General features: G+C 52.4%; 1 long non-coding RNA gene across 1 annotated transcript; it reads left to right on the forward strand.

The window, feature by feature from the left end:
- The first annotated feature begins 1,237 nt into the window (after window positions 1–1,237).
- On the forward strand, window positions 1,238–7,417 carry LOC138725630 (uncharacterized). Its single transcript, XR_011338275.1, has 3 exons — window positions 1,238–1,410; window positions 1,640–2,824; window positions 3,580–7,417. It is a non-coding gene; the product is annotated as an uncharacterized lncRNA (long non-coding RNA).
- The last annotated feature ends 1,200 nt before the right edge of the window (window positions 7,418–8,617 follow it).

Here is an 8,617-nt window from a genome sequence, read left to right on the forward strand (position 1 = left end):
GGTGGAAGGTATCATGCTGCAGCATCCAATGGGACTCACGGTGGTGACCACCAAGTCCCTGGAGCTCAGGAGCACAGGATCCCTGTGCCTGCAAGGAGGTCCCTCTCTTGCAGAGATGATCTCTTCTTCCTCCTAGTTGGTGCTGGGTCTCTCCTCTGGGCTTTTACTAGTTTGCTCCACTCTCCCCATGCCACAGAGCAAGTTGTGAGCATCGCTGCTGCAGCGCAACCAAAACTAAGCGTGATACGGGTAAGAAAAACATCAGAAATGGTGGGAAATGCCTGTGTTCCCCCTGGTGGGACATCTTCAAGGGAGCCCCACATAGGAGGGGATGTCACAGGAGATTAACTGGAGCAACGTGTTTTCCCTCTCCTGAATGGTTTGGCTCAAGTTCTCACCAGAGGAAAGAGCAAGACCATTCTCCCTGTCTGCCAGGGTGGATTAGGACTCGTCTCCTCCAGCCTGCAGAAACACAGCTTAATTGCCAAGGTGGGACCAGGAAGAGGAGACTTCTTTCTCTACTTGCATAGTTTCAAGGTGAATAACACATGCAGCCTGGCTCTGGCTCGCCTTTGGTAGGGCTGTCAAGGAGTGAGACTTTCCTCTCCCAGCTCACCCAGGAGGTGAGGATGGGCAGGAGCTCTTAAGTGGAAGGACATGGGGCTTTCAACCCTTTCTGCACTGTGGCACCAGCTGGGGACTGCTGGCCACAACCCCCTCCTCACCAGGCACAGCAGCTCTTTGTCCTCCTTTCCTGTCCCTCCCCCTTCATTTTGGCATGCACACTTTGATGTCCTCACAAGACAGATTTTCCACTGATAACCGATCTTTGCGGTTGCTCCTGTGACTGGCTCCTACTGAGTCATTCCTCCCATGGAGCAACATCCTAGCAGCTCCAGCTCTGGCCAGCTTGGGAACAGGGAGATTGTCTTTCCTTCATCTCCACCAGCAGCAAATAACCCTCTCCTGCTCCTGATCCCGCTCAGGGCTGCAAGCCGTGACCCAAGACTTAGCCCTCCCTTGGCCAACAGGCCCCCTCAGGACAAACTTCTGCTCTCTATCTTGGACCACGGCACCAGATGTGCGACCAATCTCACCGGTGGGTTTTCTTGCTCCCAAGCCATCAGCTGGAACAGATGACCAAGGGAAAACATAAGATCTTGGCAAATAGCAGTTATTTCTACACCCCTTTAGCACCCAGTAGGGTGAGCTGGCAATGGTCCCGGTGTACTGCATGACTTTCTCTTCCAGGAATTGCTTTTTTGAAGTCATCCGCAGCCTTCCGCATCACATGGACCTACAGCAAAGGGCTCCACAGCTTAATCATATGGAGAAGTATCTCCTTTAGGTTGCTTTGAACCTGCAAGCTCCTGGATGCATTTGATGGCCCTGGATCTTACACAAGAGACAGTGAGTATTCAGCCCCTGATTTGTGTTCTCTGGACTGACTGTGTTATTACAGACCTTGGTCATGTCTGCCCCGGTGTCTCTTTCCCAACCTATTTCATCACCCTTTGCACAGGAGCCCAAGTTTTCACAGAGATAGGCAGGGGACAGCAGCTCTCCAAGGGCATTTGCCATGGGGAGCTGCCAGAGGAAGGATTCTTTAGGGATTTGGGATGTCTCCCTTGTTTGCCAGGGCTGCACAGGGTGTGGGGAGCTGTGTCTGGGAACATCTCATGCTCTCCAGCTGCTGGCAGTGGGAGGCAGATGGCTCCTGGTGGTTATTGCTGTACGGATGAGGTAAGCTGGATCAACACTGGGAGGTTGGGAAACGGTCTGGACCCTCTTGCCCAGGCTGGGGCTGCATTGCAGTGGGAGCAGGAGAAACTCCTCACAGAGCCCGAGGGCCACAGGCAGGCAATTACCGCCCCAGCGTGCTGGAATGCCTATTGCCCTCATAAAATCCTCCTTTCACTCATCAGGCTAATGTGGCTTTTAGCTGGGGTAATTACAGTCTCATAAAGGAACCACTCATCATCTCCCTCCTGCTGCCCCCAAGACCTCTGCAGGCTCTGCCCTCACCACGGCCTTTGGTGGGACTTGGCTGTGAGAACCACCACTTTTATTCTACCTCCTTCCCAAGGCAGACTCCCAGCCCATTTGTGTGCATAGAGAATGAGGAAAAAAAATCCCCAAGCCCCATAAAAAGGCTTTTCCCCCCTCCCTTTTTTGTCTTGCACCTAACCTGCGGGCACAGAAGCTGTTGGAGCAGGATCACACGGGGTTTTGGTGCAGCAGCTGGCCCGTCCCTTATATAGCATGAGGGGTGTTGCAGGATCTGGCCCTGGGGAACCCACAGCCCATGTGGAGCCAAGGCAACCGAGCCTGCCAAGCTGCTGGAGATCAACGTGAAGCCGTTCCTTGCTTTGGGAGCCAGCCAAGTTGTTTTGGCCAAGTGTCTTCTTTAGTCCCTTCCAGGCTTTTTCCGTGCCTGGGCACACTTCCACGGCACGAGGTCGAGTGGAAAATTACCTGTGATGCTCCAGTGCCAGGTCCCTGCCCGGGCAGAGGTGAACTAAGGTTGCGTGTTCAGCTGGGGAACTCCTCACCGCTGGATGCTGTTGGGGCTGAAATGCCTTGAAGCTGCAGCTGAATCATTTAGGAGAAGAAACAGAAAGCTGTTAAAACCAAATATATCTATTTTTGATTAGAAATACTTCTCTGGAGAGATCTGGACATCACATTGAAGAGGGGTTTTCACTGCCTGGAGGTAGCAGAAGAAACTACAAATCCATCCCAAATGGCATAAAGCGACAGATGAAGCAAGACAAATCGAGATAAAGGATGTACATCAACACCAAGGGTCTCGCAAATGGCAATGGTAAAGAAATGCTTTTAAGGTGAAGAGCAAACAGGCCATCAAGTTTCAACCTGCAATGTCAGGTTTTGCAAGAGGCTTTCCAAATGAGCAGATGGCTGGTGCTGCTCTAGGGAAGGGGGCAAGAAATAAAAGCACAGACCCCAACTGCAGTGTCAGCAGAGAGCTCAGGGTTGGGGATAGCTTAGGTTTGGTGCCACCACTCAGGGATGGAGGGATGGATGGTTACAGGATTAGGGAGCAAGCACTGACCATCCCCTCACCACAAGAAGGATGTTGAGGCTCTGGAGCGAGTCCAGAGAAGAGCAACAAAGCTGGTGAGGGGGCTGGAGAACAGGCCTTATGAGGAACGGCTGAGAGAGCTGGGGGTGTTTAGCCTGGAGAAGAGGAGGCTGAGGGGAGACCTCATTGCTCTCTCCAACTACCTGAAAGGAGGTTGTGGAGAGGAGGGAGCTGGGCTCTTCTCCCAAGTGACAGGGGACAGGATGAGAGGGAATGGCCTCAAGCTGCATCAGGGGAGGTTTAGCCTGAATATTAGGAAGACTTTTTTCAGAGAAAGGGTCATTGGGCACTGGCAGAGGCTGCCCAGGGAGGGGGTTGAGTCACCTTCCCTGGAGGTGTTTAAGGGGCGGGTGGACGAGGTGCTGAGGGACATGGTTTAGTGTTTGATAGGAATGGTTGGATTCGATGAGCTGGTCTCTTCCAACCTGGTGATTCTATGATCTCCTTTCTGCTAACTGGGCATGATTCATGGACAGCAAGGCCAGCCAGCCGAGACACTGCTCCTCCAAGGACACAGAGGGGAACATTGCAATCCTCCTGTTATGGGAAACCCCTGATTTCAACATGTGAATGAAGGCGCCAAGGCTCAGTTGTTGCTCTCAGCTCGGGTGCAGTCATCCTTTGACCCGGGAGCATCCACTCCTGTGCAGTTCCTCGTGGACTTGCACCCACATCCTTTGATGCCTCCCAATGCCTCTCTGCAGGCATTTTCCTCATCAGAAGGTGCAGCAGGGTAGGTGTGAGGCCCCCTTGGACTCTTTGTAAGGGCTGAGAGGATGTTTCTGGGCTCAGAGATGCTCGCCTGACTCAGTTCCCATGCTGCAGGGCTCTGGGGCAGCTGAGCCAGGACGAGTGGGAGGGATGGTGCATGCCCTGCTTACATCCAGGTCACTGGAAAATCCCCTTGGCTGGGACAGAGCACGTACACCTCGAAGGGCTGAGCCTGGTCTCTGCCCTGGGTTCCCCTGCCACTGCACCTTCAATCTTCCTAGGTTTTTTTTCTGCAACTACCAGGTTTTGGTGGTATTTATGCACAGGTTTTGTGGAGTTCATCCTTCCAGCCAGGAAGAGCAAGCCGAGGTGTTTAGCACCCATAAAAAGCAAACATCTGTTTGGCAAACACAGCAAAGCCATTCATCGCCTCCAAATCCTCTGCTTCCCACGCAGCAATTTTCAGTGCCTGAAAATGAAAAAAAAAAAAAAAAGTCATAAGAAATGAATGAAATTCTTGGCTGTGCCCTCCATGGCATTCCTGGACGCAGGCCCAAAGCTTGAGCTGTGGAACTTTGACCAGCCTGGCATGGGAGAGGAGGTTGCACCAGCCAACCGCTTTGAAGTTCAAGCTCTCTTTCTCCATCCCTCTGTTCTGGGATGGGGACTTCAGGGCTCACCTGCTGCTCCCCAGGTTTCCTCAGCAGAGCTTTTCCCGTGCAGATCCTCAGGGAACATGGCTAGAGGTAGTGATGGGATAAGCCACGCTCCTGGTGCTAGGATGGCTTTACTACCCTGGCTAGTGGTGAAGGGCAGCAGCTCAGTGCTGAAATGACCCTCCACCCTCACCTCCATCTCCCAGCACCCACATCCTCATAATTTTACAGGTCGTGGAAAGCAGCTACAAGGAGGCTTAACCCCAGCTCAGCCCTCCCGCAGAGATTATCTGCTGACATCTGATTTCCAGCATCTGGATCAGCCCTTCCTACCCAACGCTTTCAGGGAACCACAGCTTGGCCTTGGCTGAGCATCTCCCCCTGCCTGGGGGACTCCCTGGCCCTAGCTGGCAGCCAGCCTTGATGCCACCAAAGTCCCTGGGGACTTCCCAGAGCTTGCCTGGCTGCTCCCACCCCTGTGGGGAACTGGGATGAGCAAGAGCTTTTCAGTACTTAAAGGAGGCTACAGGAAAGCTGGGGAGGGGCTCTTGATCAGGGAGAGCAGGGGTAGGATGAAGGGGAACAGTTTTAAGCTGAAAAAGGGAAGATTGAGATGAGATCTTGGGAAGAAATGTTTTCCTGTGAGGATGGGGAGGCCCAGGTTACCCAGGGCAGTGGTGGCTGCCCCATCCCTGGAGGCGTTCAAGGCCAGGCTGGATGGGGCTTTGAGCAACCTGATGCAGTGGGAGGTGTCCCTGCCCATGGCAGGGGGTTGGGACTGGATGGGCTTTGAGATCCCTTCCAACCTAAACCATTCCATGATTCTATGATTTGAAAGAGCTAATGCTGCATCAACCAGGTTTGGAGAAGCAGCCCCAAAGACACCCAGGGATATCCTCCTCCTTCTCTTGCTCTCTGATGAGCTTTTCCTGCTTTGCCTGTTCTCCTTTCCTCCATTCAGCACCCAAATATGTAGGCACCATCCCAAACCCATGTTCTCCAAAGTACAGCTAAGCCAGTCAGCAAGGGATGTGATTGCACCTATTAAAGCCGGAACCTGTCTGTGATGTCCCCCCATCAAGGTGACATCCCCATGGTTTATCCCAGAGGATAAATCAATAAACTGCTCTCAAACATGGTTTTAGTTGTCTTTATGAATGCAGCCTTCGATGGGAGGAAGGAGAGAAGAAGAGCTGGCTCACATGTGGTTGGCATGGCTAGGGGAGCAGCGACAGGTCTGATTTACCCAGTTAAGCAAAAGGCGTTCATCTCTACTTGTTTGCAGGGAGCAAAGATTGAGAAATGGATTGGTTGCGCAAAACAGACGTTAACACATTTGTAACCCCAAAACCATGAAAACTCCCCAAACTCTGACATTCTTGTGGTGACACCCATCAGCTCCTCCCAAACATACGCAGCCACTGCTAACAGGGTTCAATAAGCATGGAAGAAGCTGGCAGAGGTGCAGGCAAGCTGCCTTGTCAGGAAGGTGGCCATCAGCCACAGAATCATCCAACCATTTGCTTGGAAAAGACCTTTGAGATCACCGAGTCCAACCGTACCTGTCCACTACTGAACCAGATCCCTGAGCACCTCATCTGCCCGACTTCCAAACCCCTCCAGGGATCGTGACTCAACCAAGAAGCTGGGAGCAAACCCACCCGCCTTGGAAACCCTCACCTTTACCTTCCTAATTTCTGGGGCTCTTCGCCAATGCCAGCTCATCTTGGGCGTGATCCCCCACCTTTATCTGTGGCTTCCCCTCCACCCCTGAGGCTGCTCCCTCCAAGCTCGCCCCACTGATCCTTCTGGGTGGCTGCTCCTTATCATAGAATCGTTAAGGTTGGAAAAGACCTCTACTCTCATCCAGTTCAACTGTCAGCCCAACCCCTCTGTGCCACAACCACACGCTTTTTGAACCCCTCCAGGTATGGAGACTCCACCACTGCCCTGGGCAGCCTCTGCCAGGGCTTCACCACTCTTTCAGTGAGGAAATTTTTCCTAACATCCACTCTAAACCTCTTCTGGCACAACATGAGGCCATTTCATCTTGTCCTATCCCTTGTTACTTGGGAGAAGAGCCCAGCACCCACCTTTATCAGCACGAGCCAAGGAGCATTCGCTTCCCTTCTCCGTTCCAGGGAGGCATGCTGAGCAAGATAAGGATCCAGCATTCGCTTCCCTTCTCCTGTTCCAGGGAGGCATGCTGAGCAAGATAAGGATCCAGTACTGGGGTTGGGAGGGAAGGAGGCGCCCCAGAACCATGCCAGTATCTCCCAAGGACGAGGTGGAGGAGGCAGACACCCACTCTGCCAGAGAGCCCAAGGGCACCTCACGCCACAGCCACCTCCTGGCTGTCAGGCACCCATCGCCCGGGCATACCTGCAAAGTTAGTCCCACAGCTCCTGGAAAGGTGAACATTAACATAAAATGAGATAAACCCAACAGAGGAGGTGCAATAGAAGCATTGCACTTGGCCACTTGTTTCCAAAGCCCTTTTCTTTACAGATGCAGTGAATGAAAACTGTTTTTTTTTCCCCTAAGCTTTGTGCAGATTGAGACCAGCAGAGAACCAAGACCTTGCCACATGTTTAGTAAAACCCAACCCCATAACCATGGGATTTTACATCTCATTTTCTGCTGAACCTGGCAGTGTGCTCAGGAGAGGAGGAGCCCCAAAGCCCAGCTAAGGGGGGTGTCCATCTCCACAGCCAAGCTGGACCACACTCCTGTTTTCATAGAATCATAGAATTATTTAGGTTGAAGAAGATCTTTGAGATCATCCGGTCCAACCTCACCGTGCCTCCTACACCATGTCCCAAGGTGCCACGGACACACGTGTTTTGAGCCCCTCCAGGGATGGAGACTCCACCTGGGCAGCCTCTGCCAGTGCTTCACACCTCTTTCATAAAGAAATTATTCGCAATATCCAACCTAAACCTTCCCTGGCACAACTTGAGGCTGTTTCCTCTCATCCTAACAGTTTTTCCTTGGGAGAAGAGACAAGCACCCACCTCGCTCCAACCTCCTTTCCAGGAACTGCAGAGAGTGGTGAATGAAACCTCCCCTCAACCTCTTGTTCTCTCACAGGCTGAAAGCTGAACAACCCCAGGTCCCTCAGCTGCTCCTCCTAAGACTTGTTCACCTGCCCACGCAGGAAGGGAAGAGGAGGTTTGGGGTAGAGGACCCTCACCTGGACCATCCCACCCACCCACCTGTGAGGGTGTGATGGGAGAGGTGCAGGCTCCAGGCGGATTTGATGGTGCCTGCGGAGCAGAGCTGGGAAGGGCTCACTGGGAAGCCCTGGGGCTCACCAGGTGAAGCCAAGGACCCAGAAAGGCAACCTCCCCCAGCACACACCGGCCACGCTGGGACGCGGCTGGCCAGGATTTTCAGCAGCTGAGTGAGCCAGCAGAGCAAACATTAGCAAAGAGCTCCAGAGTCGTGTAAACAAACAACCAATTAAGAGTTGAAATAAATCTCCCAGGTACATAACCTTTCTATTTAAACACCGACCAGGCCTGGAATTGCTCCAGAGAATCTGACCCAGCGACGCCTGTGATCTATCTGCTACGATCCTGTGGGATGGAAGCAGCTGAATTTCAGGGAGTGGCTTTAAATTTCTACAATTTCCTCCCTAATTATATTATTTTTACTTATTGTGCGAGTTAAATTCAGCCCCCAGCCCTTTTCCCTCTGCATCCCCTTCCCCATGTAGACCAGGACCTAGTAAATCGCTGCCTGCTTCCTTGTCTCTATTCCACCTCTGGAAGAGGATTGACTGTGTTCATCTGTTAATTATGGGATTTGAGGTTGATATATAGGAAACACAGGGGCCAAATTAACCCAGTGGCATTAAAGGAGGAGTGGGGAGAGAAAAGCAAGGCTTTAAATGGAGGGCAGATGGCCCTGGGGGGAGCTCAGCTGAAGGTTTTGCAGGTATGAGGATGCTCCTTTGCAGGTATAAGGATGCAGGGCAGTCTCCGGGTGTTTTAAAGTCAGAAATCCTGAAGGAGGCTGAAAACGATTGGTGTATGTAGGAGGGATGCTGATTTCCTACCCTCTCCAAACCCTGTGTTGGGGGAATCATAGAATACTTCGGGTTAGAAGGGATCTGAAAGCCCATCCAGTTCCAACCCACCTGCCA

The sequence above is a fragment of the Phaenicophaeus curvirostris genome, chromosome 12 (genome assembly GCF_032191515.1).
Source record: "Phaenicophaeus curvirostris isolate KB17595 chromosome 12, BPBGC_Pcur_1.0, whole genome shotgun sequence".
NCBI lineage: Eukaryota > Metazoa > Chordata > Aves > Cuculiformes > Cuculidae > Phaenicophaeus > Phaenicophaeus curvirostris.